This window comes from Mobula birostris, chromosome 9, assembly GCF_030028105.1.
Source record: "Mobula birostris isolate sMobBir1 chromosome 9, sMobBir1.hap1, whole genome shotgun sequence".
In the NCBI taxonomy this organism is placed as follows: domain Eukaryota; kingdom Metazoa; phylum Chordata; class Chondrichthyes; order Myliobatiformes; family Myliobatidae; genus Mobula; species Mobula birostris.
The window spans coordinates 15,197,656-15,213,026 of record NC_092378.1 but is presented as its reverse complement, the minus strand read 5'-3'; the positions used below and the strand labels follow the sequence as shown (position 1 = coordinate 15,213,026).

Below are 15,371 nucleotides of genomic sequence, written 5' to 3'. Positions count from 1 at the left end.
GCAGTGGGGGAGAAAATTGACACCGGTCTTCATGAAGATCCATTCTGTTGCAGACCTACTGGTTAGGATCATGGCTTGACTACACTCATGAAGAAAATTGTAAAGTAGTGAAGAATTTCTGTGGTGGATTTGAGAGCATTCCATCGTTCTTCCTGATTTATTGGATCAAATTCCTTAGTGTTCTTGGAACAGATGACAATTAGTGCTTCGTATTACTCACTGCATTTTACTTGGAATGTTGCAGTGATGATTATCTCCACAACACAATTCACACTGGTGGGTTTCTTGCTGATGACTTGTTCACCTGCTTGTAGTTTGATTATTGCCACAAATTACCAACACTAACTGACAGAATTTTTTCATGGCTGTAGCAGTTCACGGTTTTAATTTGCTGAATTTCTCTAAAGCAATAAGACTTGGGAATAAGATTAACAAATAAACAAGATCTTTAAATTGAAATTACTATGAAGAATGCCACATGGGCTTAATTCTCTAAATGCATAGATGAATATTTCATGTTTTCATCATGCTTTAAGAGCCCATCTGTACCAGTCTTAAAATCCCAATTCTCTTGCTTATTTCCATGCAAGCTATTCTCCCAACTTCCTCTCCCCTCCCCACCTCACCCCAATTTTCTTACCAACTGCTTGCAATACGTTACAGCAACCAATTCAAAGTTCAAAGTAAATTTTCTCATCAAAGGACATCTATGTCACCATATACAAGCATGAGATTCATATTCCTGTGGGCACACTCAGCAAATCTATAGAATAGTAACTATAACAGAATCAATGAAAGATCAACCAGAGTGCAGAAGCCAACAAACTGTGCAAATGCAAATATAAATAAATAGCAATAAATAACGAGAACAAGAGATAAAGAATCCATAAAGTGAGATCATTGGTTGTGGGAAACATCTCAGTGACAGGGCAAGTGAGTGTAGTTATCCCCTCTTGTTCAAGAGCTTGATGGTAGTAACTGTTTTCAAACCTGGTGGAATGTGAATTTTTTGCAGCCCTAAACACTTAACTACTACTACTAGGTCGGCTCAGGCCTAGGGTGCCGGCGTTGGGCACGATGGCGGACTCTCCACTTCTCCCTCTCCCTCATCAGTGTGTTCAGTTCATCTACATTAGGCGCGCCGCTGTCTCCTAGGAGCGTGTTGACCACAGTCTTGGCCTCCCGTGCTTGGGCTCCCATATGATGACTAGGCCGGCAGGTAGCTCGGGGTGGCGTAGACAGTGCCCCATTAGTTGCAGTCTTCTCGCCTCGATTTTAGTGGAGAGCATCGGTAGGTTGTTACAGAGCTCGACGTCCGTCATGTGCTGTTGCCAACTCACTTCAGGAGTCATCCGGAGCATTCGCAACAGCAGCAGTGAGAAAGAGAGCATGACCTGGGTGGTGGGGATCTCTGATGATGGATGCTGCTTTTCTACGACAGTAACCGATGAGTAGCACCTTTGCCCGAGAGGAAACCCTCGCACTCACAAGGAGAACATGCAAACGCCACACATCAGCGGCGCTCGGGATGGAAATCTGGCAACAGCTCTATATGCTATGCAGAGTAAATGCAGTTTTCGTGTAGAACCCCCACTATATTTGTTACCGTGATCGTGGAATTTGGATGAGCGACACGGGAAGCGCTGACCTTGTTAATTGATCCACCGACATTTCAGTGCATTTATTAGTTTGCCTGTATTTAATAACAAACAATCGGCTTTTTAGAAGTGAGTTCTAAAGTGAGAAGGAAGATATTGAGTTCAAAGAGGCTATCAACACTAATCAAACCTGTTGTTTATTTTAAAAGCTTCTAGCTAAAATAAACGGCAGGATAGTGTACGTCAACATCAATAAATTCCATCCTCAATTAAATGCAGAAAATGTTTTAAGCAAACAGTAATCCGACCAGTATCTGAAGAAAATCCTAAAATAAGGCACTGCCTCGACTCCGTGAGGATTCCTGGTAAACAAACAGGAATTGCTAAAATACGAATGCAAATACTGTACGCGACCAAAGAGTTTGTGTAGAATAGACTCATGCAGATAGTCCCCACCCGTCATTGTGCCGCCCTGGAAACCCGAGCTGGCAGCGGCTATTTGAAGCTCACATCTGTGTTAGTAGGTTGAAGGTTACCACCTTCGTGTCTCCACCCTCTTGGAGTAGAGGATACAACAATCAAACAAAGCAAACACTGGCAAACTCGCAATAACTTTATTCATAAACAAGAGAAAATCTGCAGGTGCTGGAACTCCGAGCAACACACACAAGATGCTGGATGAACTCAGCAGGCCAGGCAGCATCTTTGGAAAAAAGTATAGCTGACGTTTCGGGCCGAGACCCTTCGGCAGGACTAAAGAAAAAAAAGCTGACGAGTAAATTTGAAAGGTGGGGAGAGAGAAACTTTATTCCACGTTTACGATATCTTAGAAACTACCAGAAGAACTTGCAGCAGCTGAAATAGCAGCGATCTTGACGGACTCTTTCCTCCAGAGCCGCGCGTGCGCGCGCATCTCCCCGCTAGAATGCTGGGCGCGCGCACTGCGGCATGTCCGGCCAGGCATGCGCACGAGCTGGTGTTGGAGGAAGCGGGGACGCGAAACGAAGGGAGCCGGCTGTGTTGGGGTGAGTAAATCAACGGCCTTTGAGATAATGTCACTGGCACGTAGGGCTCAGGGGTATCAGCTAACCATTCTAAACGGCAGGGCAGGACATCTTCATTTCACTCGTTCGCGAAATGTCACAAGTTTGCGAAGTTTCTGTGAGTTTGACTGAGATGCATGTTGACAGCTGAGGTAACCAGGCTGGTGGTGAAGTTGTCTCCTTTCCGGGGGGACGAGTCGCCCGGAGTGCAACATGTCAGCACGACCCTGCTTTTGTAATATCATTATCTTCAGCATTTGACCTTATTCAACTTTCCCCCACCCCTGTTTTTTTCTCTCGGTCCATCTCAAATTTCACTTTATTTAGACTAGTGCGACCCTCCCCAAACATCATCCAGCGAGTTTCAGTGCTTGAGATCAGCGGTTATTACAGCGTGGAAAAATGACGAACTTTTTCTTAATGTTACTGTGGTAGTTACCAGATTCAGTACTGCTTGTATTTATATTTGTCAATCAATACAAAGGGACTCTTTATGAATATCGATATTTATAAATACGTTTAGCACTTTAGCTATCAGAGTACGATAAATGACACCACGTTTTGCCCGAGTTGATTTTAATGATCGAAATAAATTTATATTTTAATGTATATTTTACAATGAACTAACATTCGTTTCAATACGGAATGCCAGCCAAGATATTTCTCCCAAAACATTTTCTGAAAATCGTAAGACTGATTGTAAGAATCGTTGTTCTTTGCAAAATCCTCAGTGGCGGAAGCAGTAAAAAAATCCTTAAATTTGTATTGGCATCCTAGACTTCATTTTCTTTCTATTTGTAACGTGCGACTCTAATTATTTTATATACAATAGCTTCAAGCACATAATAGAAAACAGTTAAGAAAAGTTATGCAAGTTAGTACTGTATCAATAAATAGTCGAAAATGTTCTCATAGTCTTGATGATTAAATATATACTGGCGTAATAATGAAATTTATTTCTCGTGTTATTAAATAACAATCTCGAGGGCGAACACCTGAGATTGGTACTCAATTCGCCATTAACTGCTAAAAGGTACAAAGTGAAATAATTAACTGGTTCCTGGGTTGTTTTCGCTTATGTGGACTGTTTCCTTACCTTAAGTGGTGAAAATGTTACTAGCATTCGCTAAAATTAAAAAAAAATACTGTGGTTGTTCACCATTGTGGGTGAGCTTTAGGGAAGTGCGAGGTATTGTCATTAGCGAGAGCAGAAGATAATTTGGTATGGGCGGGGTATATTCGAAACAAGATTATATAACAATTTTATAAAAAGATATTCTGCTTTGCTTTGAGAGCGTTAGATCAGTGTGTCATTGAAAACAGTTAAGTGTTAAAATGGTTGGTCGCTGTTTTTTCTTTAAATTGCGGGTGAAAGGAACAAATTAACAGCGAAGTCTCCCGATTTCGGCGCTTGAGCTGAGCTCCTCTACCACAATATTGTCTGGTTTCCAGCACATAACTATGCAGCTGTGACTTCGGAACACAATTCTTAAAGAGACACCAGAGCACTGCTCCAACCTGCAGATCGTGAGGAGAGGGCAGGCAGTTTACTGAGAAGGAACGGGATCTTTTAATAGTGATCAGCTGAAAGATTAGGTCATGTTTCTCCCAGGTGTATCGATTTCTCAAATTCTAAGTCTAGATCCGTTGAAAGTGAAAATTTAAAGTACTTTAAAGTTCGGGAAACGAATATTTTACCTGCTGTTTCTTTTGTTGCTTTCGCAGAGGCAGACCTGAAAACTTTTTGCTTAGATTTTAAGGCGGTTGGCAAACAGCTTTAAGGTGCATTACCGCCACCTCCTGCACTGGAGTGTGGGTCAGGATATCTAAATCTTGCATATTTATAATTGTATTAAATTATATTTAAAAAGACCCGTATTCTTAAGGAACTGCACAATATATTTAAAACAATAATCCTGTGATCCTTTCTGAAAATATTGTTACAGCACTGTTAAATTGTTTTTATCTCGATAACTTTACAATCACCCCCTCCCCCAGATTCTATTGGACATCAGTATATGCTCAATCGTTTCTAGTTGCTTTACAGTACTCACACCTCTTATTGTTTCTTCATGGAAAAACAATGTACTATTTAACCCTGTTTGCCTAAACCTCAATCTCCATATTATTACCACCTTACCCTGCAAACTTTCTGAAAAATGACCTCGGCAACTACCGGGACACTATTTGTAGAGACCTGTTTTCACTTTGACACAATGTTGTAAAATAATAGAACACTGAAACTTCCGCGGGGGATGGGTGAATACTTTTTATAGGCACTGTATCTGCTTTTTCAACAAGTACGGCATTCAATGAAGAAGTAGCCCTGGCCACTATTAGCTCATTATTCTGACAGGTTCCTTTTCAATTCCGCTCCATTGCTGTCCCAGTGGTATCACTTCTGCTTCACCCTGACCACTACCTGGCAATGTTCCTCCTTCAAATTGGTTGCTCTCCCGACGGAACTTCTCTCTCTCCCGACATGGCCTCTTTCTTGGGCAGGTGGTATTGAATAGCCTTTATTGCAGCTGCTTTCTCTGAATGGCAAATACTGGAATGTACCAGTTTGTAATTTATCAGAGAGACAAAACTATATAGCACAACAGATGGGAACGTTATCCTGCCAAATACCCATTTATCAACACTTTGTAGTGTTCCATGAATTGTTGATTTAAGTGCTCATCTTGATGCTTCTCAATGATCCATGGTGACTTAGTAGTTTGGGTCAAATTCAATTCAATTTCAAATTCAAGTTTAATTATCATTCAACCATACATGAATAGAGCGAATGAAACAGTGTTCCTCTGGGGCCAAGGTGCAAAACATACACAGCACATTCAAAATAGCAAGCACATACACAGTCACACAAAAAAAAACATACTGTGTAGCTCAGGTCCCTGAGTGACATGTCCTGCAAATTGATAGTGCACTGCCTGGCAGTGTGCAGGCAAATATGCATGCGCAATCCTGTCTGTCATTCCACTGATCGAGCACTAGAGGGCAGCTCTGGGAGAGGTCTGCCCCCAACCGAGTGCAGACCCCGCACTACACTGCCTCTAGTGTCCACTCCTGGACTGCAGCAGCAGGCAAGCCCATGCTTGTGGCCTAGTCCTCACTACAACCAAGGCCTTGCAGCTCCCCCTGCTGTCTGTCATGCCACAAACGAGGGAAACAGACCTGTGGCATTTTGCTTTATCAATGTCCAACAGGGTCTTGAGATTGCAAGAGAAATGACCAAGACAATCACCCACGGCTACACTGCACACCTCCTTTAAGCACCAACCTTTGCCTTTGATGCTTTCCTGTAACAGGCAGCAACACTGTCTGCACCAAGTCCAGCACCTCCGCCAATGTGCAGTTCACTGATGGTGTAGACCTGGAGTACCCATAATTCTTGGAGTCCAACATTGTCTTGCGATCATTTAAAAAAAAGACATTTAACAAAAGAAAAAAACAGCTTTGGTTGGCCTCTGAGAGGCCACTGTGTCTGAACGTGCCACCATCTTACCCGAACTGGCTTGCGCATAGAAGACAGAGTAGTGGTGGAACGGTGTTATTCTTAGATGAATGCTTTCTTCCCCAGATCCCCTCTAAACATCTTGCCCTTTGCCCTGAACTAATGACACTTCTGATTTGGGGGAAAGTTTATTACTCTCTACTTACCCATGCCCCTCCCCCAGTGTCCTCCATTCTGAAGATATTAAACCCTACTTCTCCAGTCTCTTCTGAGTGAAATACTTCATTGCAAGCAAACATCCTGGGGAGGCTCTACTGCACTGTCTTCAGTATAGGCACATTCTTCTTACAATATGGCGAGCAGACTGTTCTAACCAATGCTCTTAAAGTTGTGCCATAATTTGCCTGCTCATATTTTCTGCCCTGTTTAATGAAGTCCTATGCTTTCCTCACTCTCTGATCAGCTTCAGCGTTCATGGGGATCTTTTGAACTTGTACGCTGAAGCTCCTCTGACACTCAGTACTCGGTGAGATCCTATCATGCCAACACTTTGCTCTTATCAAGATTAAATTTAATGGTTCTGCCTATTGTTGGTTTAGGGTGTAAAATTGTTATTTTCTTGGCAACACATCCAAAATTCTAGAGAAACCTAGCAAGTCAGGCAGCATCTATGGACAGGAGTACATTTCTGGCAGAGACCCTTCATCAGGACATCTTCTCGTCTTTGTTACTTTTCTTGTAGTTTAATCTACCCCATACATGTATTTTTATGTAATCACTTGCGTATAACTGCTGAGTAAATTTTGTAGAAATTGTAGCATGTCCGATACTTGAAGCTTCTCAGTATTTCTGTAGCACTTGAATCTGTCTCTTTATAGGCTAATTATTATTTATTTAATGTTTTTTAATCTCTAGACTGAGTGTGAGATGACCATAGATTCTTTTCCTTGTCTCTTTATTCTTGTAATGCTTAATAAAATGGCTGTAACACCAAGTTTTATGCCTTATTCTTGAACTGAAGAGCCTCTGGATCGATATCATCAGATCCAACATCATCTTGCAAACTGATCAATAACATTCTGCAGCCTATGAGTATCTTGCTCAGCATCAACTCCACCAATTTCCATAATGTCTGCAAACGTAATAATCAGACCTTCCTATATTTGATCCAAGTTGGTAATTATATAACAAGCTGCAAGGTTCTCAGTCCTGATAACTGAGGTTTCGCTGTTTTAGGGCTACAATACATGAGGGGTACATACTTGGAGGTACTGTATAGCTGTAATTAATGTATTGTTCCTTGTTAAGTTTAGCAATCACAGTAGGTATTTAGAAATGTATGAGATATTCTGTATTCATGGTATGTATGTTTAATATAAATGGGTTGCAAAATTTGCTATTTGTAAAACTTATTGGAAAGTAACTTATTGTGCTTATCAATTTCTAAGCTACAGTAGATTCTGTAGAATTATAGTTTTGATTATATTGTGGTGTTACGGGTCATGGCTAGAAAATGATTAATGGTTAAATAAATTTAGAATAATTGACCGTAAAGGTTATGATTGTTTAACTTCATAATGTTATATTCAGTGTAAACAATTTATTGATGGAATAATTTTTATATATGTGTGTGTTTATATACACAGTACTGTGCAAAAGTCTGAGGCACATGAAAAAAAATTCTGTGAAGTGAAGGTGCTTTCAAAAATAGATGAAAAGTTTCTAAATAATCAAAAAAAAGCTATAAAGCAGTAAACAGTAAGGAGAACAAAATAATTGTTACAGTACTCCGGATCTAATGCAGCACAAAAAAAACCCTGACAGTAATAATGAAAACCACAATGTACATAAGCTAGCTTATATATATATATATATATATATATAGTTTGATTGTATGGCCATAGAGTGTCACCAGTCTGTACATAAGGTGACTGACAGGAAATAATAAAGTAGTGGTGGAGTTAGTGGGTGAGTTGTTGATCAGTTTTACTGCTTGGGGAAAGTACTTTTAAATCTGCTGGACTTAGTGCGGATGCTATCTAGCCTGCTGTCTAATGGGAGGGGATAAACAGTCCATGAACAGGGTGGGCAGGATCCTTCATGATGTTACTGGCCCTTTTCCAGCACCTTTCTGTATATATGTTCTTGATAGCAGGTAGGCTGGTGCCCCTGTTGCAGTGGGTAGTTTGACGATCCATTGTAGAGCCTTCCTGTCTGCCACTGTTCAGCCTCCATACCAAGCAGAGACGCTGCTCGTCAGGATGCTGTCCACTGCACAAAGGCAGAATGATGTATATCTTTTTAAGAACTGTGTACACTATGATTTCTGATTATCGTTATATGAGTCACTGCTGTTGGTTGAGTATTATTTATCTTCAATAAAGGATGTTTAATTTTAAGCTGTTCTGGTTACTTCCTTCACCAAAATGGAAAATAGAAGAACCCATACCCTCAAATGGTAAGAGAATAAGGGGTTGAAAATAATGAGAGCAAATATTACAGAATTAGGGAACATGGAGGGAGTAATCATTCTAGGCAACAGTATCCTGATATAAGTAGCCCACACCACAGCTTCTCACATTACCTTGTATTCAGGAACTCTGATCCCAAATATTGAAGTAATAAAATAGGGGATTAACAAAGAGCAGAGGCATGAACGGCAGTGAAGGGAGAAAAATAGAAAGCAAAGGAAAGGAAAGAGATTAAAATATGAAGGTATAATGTTAGATGCTTTTTGAATAGTGGTGGTTGTGGAGGCCACAATGCATGTTGCTGGCAACTTCCTTGCCTGGAATCTATTTATGTAGTTCTATGACTCATGAGTACAATTATTTGCATGGCTTTAATTGCCATTACTTGCAATGCACGTAATAAAGCTTTTTGTTTATTTATTAAACATTCTATTTGAGTAGAGTTAATTTTTTTGTTTATTGAGATACAGCACAGAACAGGCCCATCTGGCCCTTTGAGCCTTGCCACCCAGCGATCCCCGTTCTGATAATTTATTTAATCCAAGCCTAATCATGGGACAATTTATGATGTCCAATTAACCTACCAACTGGTAGGTCTTTGGACTGTGGGAGGCAACCCTGGAGTACCTGGAGGAAACTCACGCAGTCACATGGAGAACGTAAAAACTCCTTACAGGCAGTGGCAGGAATTGAACCCGGGTCGCTGGGACTGTAAAGTGTTGTGCTACTGTGCCACCCTATTTTAAATGTTTGCATAAATGTAATCAAATTACTAGTTTAAAAAAAAGCAATGTGCTTGATACCTTATCAATCTGTCGCTTTCAAAAGCACAGAAAATGAAAAAAGTACATTAAGGCCACTTTGTACATATTTTTATTTAGAATGTTCCCTCACCTTTATTTCCCACCTTTCAATTTAGTAAAATGAAATAAAGGAGGGTGTATTGACAAATCAGAAATTAAAGAAACCTTAATATATGGATCAATATTTTTAAAACGAGCAATGGTTGAACTCCCTTAGTTTAACTCCTAATTTGCTTAATAGGACCTAATGTCAATGTACTGCAGATTTTGGAAATCTGAAACTGAACATTAAAATGTTAAGAATATTCAACAGGTCAGGCAGCATCTATAAAGAGAGAAATTGTTAATGTTTTAGGGTGATGACCTTTCATTTGGACATCGGTACTAGTGGATAGAACTTGAGTTTGTGAAGAGCATAAACATTGGCCTTCACTGCCCCCCACCCCAGCAACATTTTATTGTTCACTATCCCTCCAACTTCTCACAACTGTTCATATGCTCTCTCATTTGATTTCATTTAAAATATGTGACTTGCTTCCTACCAATACTGCTGTTTTATAACTAAAAGGGATTGAATTGTTAATATTGACTTAAGTAGATGATGTGTCCAGCCTCCAATTTAATGCTCCTGAATGATGGTGTGGATAATATCTGGTCCATATTGCTGGAATCTCAATTGTGGGTATATTCTGTTAATCCATTGAAAAGCACTGAGGAGACCATAGAACATCAGTGCACCATTAGGGCACTTAGCCCACTGAGTCTGCTTCACCAGTTGATCATGGCTAATATATTTTCCCCCTCAACACCATTCTCCTGCCTTCTCCCCCTCACCTTTGATGCCCTTACTAATCAAGAATCTTTCCTCCACTTTAAATATACCCAATGACTTGGCCTCTACAATCACCTGTGACAATGAATTCCACAGATTCACCTCCCTCTGGCTGAATAAATTCCCTCTCATTTTTATTCAAAGGGATATTCTATTCTGGGGCTCTGCTCCTTGTTCCTAGACTCTCCCACTATTGGAAACATTCTCTCCATGTTGATTCTATCCACACCTTTCCATATCCAATAGGTTTCACTGAGATCCCCTCCTTATTCTTCTAAACTCCAGTGAGTATAAGCCTAGAGTCATCAAGCACTCCTCATGTGTTAACCTTTTCATTCCTAGGATCATTCTCATAATCCTCCTGTGGACTTTCTCCAATGCCAACACGTTTTTGCTGATAAATAAGACCCATAATTGCTTAAAATACTCCAGATATAGTTTCACCAATGCCTTATAAAGTCTCAGCATTAAATCTTCTAGAACTCTTGAAATGAATGCTAACCTGTTCATTCCTGAATTAAACCATTACTCCCAAATTGTTATATTTAAGATGAGTTGTTGACCTACATTTTAAGTGTTTATTAAGAAAGTCTTTGACTACAAGTGATGAGTTCTGAGAAGGACATAAAGATATGGAAGGCGCTGGCGTGGAGGGCTGTGAACGACATGAAGGAAATCTGGAAGTTGAACCTGACCAGAGGGCTTAAAAAGAGGATTTTCATAGCAGTCATAGAGTCCATTCTCGTGTATGGATGGGAGACGTGGACACTCACCAAGACGATGCAAAAGTCTCTAGATGGTTGCTATACACGAATGCTCCGGATGGCTCTTGATGTGCGTTGGCAACAGCACATGACGAACGTTGAGCTCTATAATAACCTACCGATGCTCTCCACTAAAATCGAGGCAAGAAGACGGCAACTAGCGGGGCACTGTCTACGCCACCCCGAGCTACCTGCCAGCCTAGTCATCATATGGGAGCCCAAGCACGGGAGGATGAACCCTGGGCACCCTCCCAAGACTATGGTCAACACGCTCCTAGAAGACAGTGGTGTGGCTAATGCAGATGAACTGAACACACTGATGAGGGAGAGGGAGAAGTGGAGAGTCCGTCATTGTGCCCGACGCCAGCACCCTAGGCCTGAGTCGATGTAATATTAGTAGTTAAGTGTTTAGGGCTGCACAGAATTCACATTAGCATATTTCCTAATGATCATTTTTTTTCAAACTAAAATCAATATCAGATCTTGATATGAATACGTCTAACAATAAAGAGGCCAATTAATAAAGGTACTGGATGAAGCTACAACTGTCTCTCATGTTGCACACCATGAATCATTGCCCAAAAAGGTGTTGGTCCCAGCCTTTATGCCTCTGGTTGGAAAGCATACAGGGCCTTGTAAAAGTATTCAGCCCCCAACGCTTTGTTCAGATAAGAGTGTTACAACCAGCGATTTTGATGAGTTTAGCTGAGGATTTTTATTTGTGAATTCCATGCTCCTTTTTTCACAGTAGAGCCCCAAAACAGGGAAAATTGTAAAGCAGTGATTCCCAAAAGGGGCAGTACCACCCCCACCCACCCCAGGGGGCAGTCAGAGGAAATAGAAGTCACCAGGGGGCATTCAAGATTCTTGGGGTGGGGGGAATAAGCATCACCCTATTTGAGGCATGAAACCTGACTGACTGTGTCAACTCGCTGCCGTTGTCAACATCCGAGAGGCATTCCCAGTTTGTGTTAATTTTTAAATTTTAGTTTAGCTTCGTTAATGATGGATAAGTATGGCACAATCTCTGAGTCCAAAGGTGGTGAAACCTTGATTTCTAATCCTGCTAAGAAACTAAGTACAGAAAATGTGTCAATACAATGTTACATACCTGGAGTATGGTTTTTTTCTGTTCCCGTCAGATCAGTGACATCCCATGTGTCTTATTTGTAGTACTGTACTGTCTAATGAAGCCTTAAGACCATCAAAATTGTAGGAACACTTCTGTAAAAGAAACTTTGAAAAGGCTACTTATGGTATTACTCAGTTCCAGAAGACGAAAGAAACATTTGAAAAGCGTTGCACACTTGAGTCATTTACCAGGAAAGCAAAAAATAACCTTGATAGTGGTCTCATTGCTTCTTATAACATTTCCAAATTGATAACAAAGTGTGGAAAATCTCATACAATTGGTGAAAGATTAATAATGCCTGCTGTATCAGAAGTGCTCACCACTGTTCTCAAAATGGATGCCAGTATTTTAAAATCAATTCCTCTGAGTACTAACTTTGTGGCTCATTGTATTGACGAAATGAGTGAAGACATTGAGTATCAACTATGCACAGAGCTACAAAAAACAGTACTTGGGATACAATTTGATGAGTTAACTGTGCAAGACAATGAGGCATTGCTAATGGCATACGTACAGTTTATCAAAAATGGAAAAGTTTATGAAGAGATTCTCTTCTGCAATAAGTTAAAAACAAATATCAACGGAGAATCAATCTATGATTAGACCAAAATGTATATTGACATTAAAAATATTCGGATTAGGAACGTGATTTCTTGTTCAACAGGTAGAGCACCATATATGACAGATCACCATGCTGATTTAGTGGCATTTATGAAAAAAAGAAGTTGCAAGTCTGTTTGTAATCCATTGTGTGATTAATCATCAGCACCTCACAACCAAAAATCTCAGTTAGTGACTTTTTCCAAGCATGACTCTTGTAATATAAACAAAATTAAAGCTCATCCATTAAACAGCAGAATATTTCACCAGTTACGCCAAGATACCGAAGAAGAGTTTGAACATTTGCTCCTTCACATTGAAGTGTGTTGGCTGTAAAAGGCTACTGCTTAAAATGTTTCTTTTGATCTTTTTGAGACTGTGATTGAATTTTTGCTCAAAGTCAACAAGAGCTTGGGAAACAACATTGAACTTCTACATGGAGATGTGGCATACCTAGCCAATCTGTATGACAAAATGAATATTCTAAATATGAGGCTGTAAGGTGAGAATTTCAATTTAATCCAGGCAAAAAGTGCGGTGTCCACTCTAATCAGAAAATTGGAAATGCATAAGCAGAACATTGGGATAAGTACATTCTTGCAGTTTCCTTGCATGGAAAGTATGGCACCCTCTTTCACAGATGGTGATTTGCAAGAGTACTAATTACACATGCAGTCACTGAAGAAGAATTTTCAGAATTGATCAGGGATTTGAATGACCTGGTAATTATGGACTGGGTAATTAACCCATTTCTTTGCAAGGTGGAAGAACAGGAGGAGAGCTTATAAGAAGAAATATCAAAATTCAGAATGATGAAGAAGCAAAAATCCCATCTTTTGTGGTATGTGGCTGCATTGTCAAATGAAGTTTCCTGGTCTTTGGAGAAGAGCTAAACTGCTCTTCATTGCATTTCCATCCTCCTACCTTGTTGAATGAGGCTGTAGTGCAGTGAACCACATACTCAAAAAAAAAAACAGAAACCACTTGGACATTGCTATGCATAGGGACTTGAGGCTTTTGCTGTTATAATTTGAACCAGATATTTCAACTAAAGATGATCAAGCTCAAGGATCACATTGATATCAAAGCTGCTGTACAGCACACAGGCACTGTGTAAGCTAGGTGTAAAGACAAGTAAAATAATTAAAGTAGAATCATTTTTGTCATGTTGGCATATGGTAGACATGTTTTTACAGTATAGGGTCACTGGAAAATATATCGTGCCTAAGAGGGGCATAGGCAAGTATGAAGGTGCTTTGTGGGGAGGGGATGTTGGCAAGTACGAAAGTGCTTTGGGGAGGTGCTGGGGTAAAAAAAAGATTGGGAAACACTTTTGTAAAGTATAAAAAAATTAAAAAGTCACAAACTTAAATGTGAGCAGTTCAAAAGTATTCATACACCCTTTGCTCAGTACTCAGATGAATCATCTCTCACAGCTGCTACAGCCAGTATTCTTTTTGGATAAGTCTCTATTAGCTTTGTACAGTGTAATGGAGCAAGGTTTGCCCTTCCTCATTGCAAAATAGCTCAAGCAGTGTCAGGTTTGTTGGGGAGCATTGATGGATCACAATCTTGAGGTCCTGCCAGAGATGTTTGATCAGGTTAAAGTCAGGACATTGACTGGGCCACTCAGGGGCATCATTGTTCTTCATTTGAAGTCACTCCATGGTTGCTTTGGCAGTTTGCTTTGGGTCATTGTTCTGCTTGAAGAAGAACTTCCTCCCCAGTTTAAACCTTCTGGCAGAAGCTATCAGGTTTTCCCTGTATTTCACAGCAATCATCTTTCTATCAGTTTTGACCAGATTTCCAGTCCCTGCTGCTGAAGAGCATACCCATAGCATAATCCTACTTCCACCATACTTTACAGTTAGGGATGGTGTTACCTGACTGATGCACAATATTAGATTTATGCCACTGCTTAATGTTAAGGCCAAAAAGTTCCACTTTAGTTTCAACTGATCATAAGACCTCCTTCCACATTTTTACAGAATATTCTGTGTACATTGTAAAGTCTTTATGTACAAAGCCTTTTTTTAGTCAGGGCTTCTTCCTTGCCACTCTTCCATAAATTCCCATTTTGCTTAAGGCCCTAGAGATTGTGGAGCCACTGGCTTCTGAAATTCACTCAGAGTGACTTTTGGCATTACAGTCACCTCTCTTACAAGTGCCATTCTTCTTCAGTAACTAAGTTTAGAGGAGCAGCCTGATCTAGGCAGTGTGGCTGTGGTCTCATATTTTTCCCACTTTTTCTCAACGGACTGCACTGAGCTCCAAGGTATGTTCAGTGCCTTTGAGATGGTCCCAGATTTGTGCCTCTGTGTTATCATTTCCCTGACTTGCCTTGATGCTAATTTGACTTCATTTTGGTTTAGTCTGTTGAAAAGCTACCAGACTATTAGACCTTACAGAGAGAGGGGATGTTTAATCAGGTGATCCACCAATTTTCTACATCAACATATTGGGTGAGTTGGTAAGGTAATATACAGTATTGCTCCTAAGGAAAGTTAGTGTAGTTGTTACAAAGGGGATAAATACTTCTTCAGTCTTACAAATTTGGTTTTTAGTAAATTGTTGTTGACAGGTTTTGGAATGTTTCTTTTGATTTGACTTGATGCACAATATTTTATAGGTTAGCTCAAAAATCCTACTTCAATATTTTTAAATCTAGAAA

General features: G+C 40.1%; 1 protein-coding gene across 3 annotated transcripts in view; it reads left to right on the top strand.

The window, feature by feature from the left end:
* The first annotated feature begins 2,468 nt into the window (after window positions 1–2,468).
* Window positions 2,469–15,371, top strand: part of LOC140203322 (small integral membrane protein 29-like) — a 104,021-nt gene continuing 91,118 nt past the window's right edge. The window contains exon 1 of one of the 3 annotated variants that reach the window (XR_011887341.1): window positions 2,469–2,623. The gene's annotated coding sequence lies outside the window, so the exon portion shown is untranslated. Of the gene's footprint in view, window positions 2,624–13,184; window positions 13,203–15,371 lie in introns of those variants that run through there. The other 2 variants (XM_072269342.1, XM_072269346.1) reach the window with 2 other exon arrangements.